Source organism: Echinops telfairi, unplaced genomic scaffold (assembly GCF_000313985.2).
Source record: "Echinops telfairi isolate 266 unplaced genomic scaffold, ASM31398v2 ScPeMD7_443;HRSCAF=831, whole genome shotgun sequence".
NCBI classification, from domain to species: Eukaryota; Metazoa; Chordata; class Mammalia; order Afrosoricida; family Tenrecidae; genus Echinops; species Echinops telfairi.
In genome coordinates, this window is record NW_022104341.1 from 30,306,629 (window position 1) to 30,308,080 (window position 1,452).

Genomic DNA, 1,452 nt, shown 5'->3' on the forward strand with positions numbered 1-1,452 from the left:
AATTCTTGTGGGATCCTTGCCCGGTTTTGGTATCAGAGTTATACTAGCTTTATAGAAGGAGTTCGGGAGTTTGTCATCTTTTTCTATATTCTAGAAGAGTTTGTGTGGGATTGGTGTTAGTTCTTCCCTAAATACTTGGTAGAATTCTCCAGTGAAGCCATCTGGTCCAGGGGATTTTTTGTTGTTAATCCCTTGATGACCTTGTCTATTTCTTCTATTGCTATGGGTCTGTTGAGATTCTTGATGTCCATCGAGGATAGTCTAGGGAGGGATTGTTTTTCCAAGAATTTGTCCATGTCTTCCAACTTGTTGAATTCATTGGAGTACAATCCTTCATAGTACTGTGTAATTATCCTTTTGACTTAATTAGGGTCTGTTGTAATGTCCCCTCTTTCATACTTTATTCTTGTTATTGAAATTTGTTCCCTCCTTTCTTTGGTTAGGTTTGCCTGTGGTCTGTCGATTCAGTTTGTCCTTTCAAAGAACCAACTGTTAGCAGCATTAATTTTTCCATAGTTTTCTTATTTTCCCCCTCCTGAATCTCAAACCTGATTTTTGTAATTTTTTGCTTTTGCTATTAGTAGGATTGTACTGCTGACTCTGCTCTAGTTGTAAATTTTGTGTCAGCATATCAATCATGAGCCTCTCTTCCTTTCTCAGTTGTGCATGTATTGCTATAAAATGTCCTCTGATAACTGCCTTTGCTCTGCCCCATAAGTTTTGGTATGTTGTGTGCTCATTCTCGTTGGTTTCTAGAAATTTCCTAATTTCATCTCTGATCTGTGCCAGTACGCTCTCCTTTTGCTCTTGTTTTCTTCATCTTCCTTTTGTTGATTTCCAGCCTTCTGGCACAGTGGTCAGAGAGAGAGGTCTGTATGATATTAATGTGCTTAAATTTATGTAGATTCACCTTATTCCCCAGCATGTGGTCTACCTTCGAATATGTGTCATGTGGGCATAAGAAGAATGTGAATTTTTTTTGTATTTTGATGAAAAGCTCTGTAAATATCTGTCAGGTCAAACTGTCTAATTGTAGTGTTTAGATCTCTAGCCTAGTTGTTGAGTTACTTTCCCTGTGATCTATCTTTCTTAGAGAGCAGTGTGTTGAAGTCACCCACTATAATTGTTGAGGCAGTGATTGCTTGTTTAATCTTTTGGAGTGTTTGGTTGACGTATTCAGCGGGTCTCTCATTCGGGGAATATATGTTTACAATGCTTAGTGGTTTTTTTGTCTACCATTCCCTTGAGCATTATATAGTGTCTCTCCTTATCTCTTTTTATTGTTTACACTTTGCAGTTAATTTTATCCGAGATTAGGATTGCAACCCCTGCTTTTTTGAATTGTTGTTTGCTTGGTATGACTTTCTCCAGCCTTTGATTCTCAGCCTATTTTTGTCGGTAGCCTTGAGATGTGTCTCCTGTAGGCAGCAGGTTGATGGGTTGTGTTTTCTA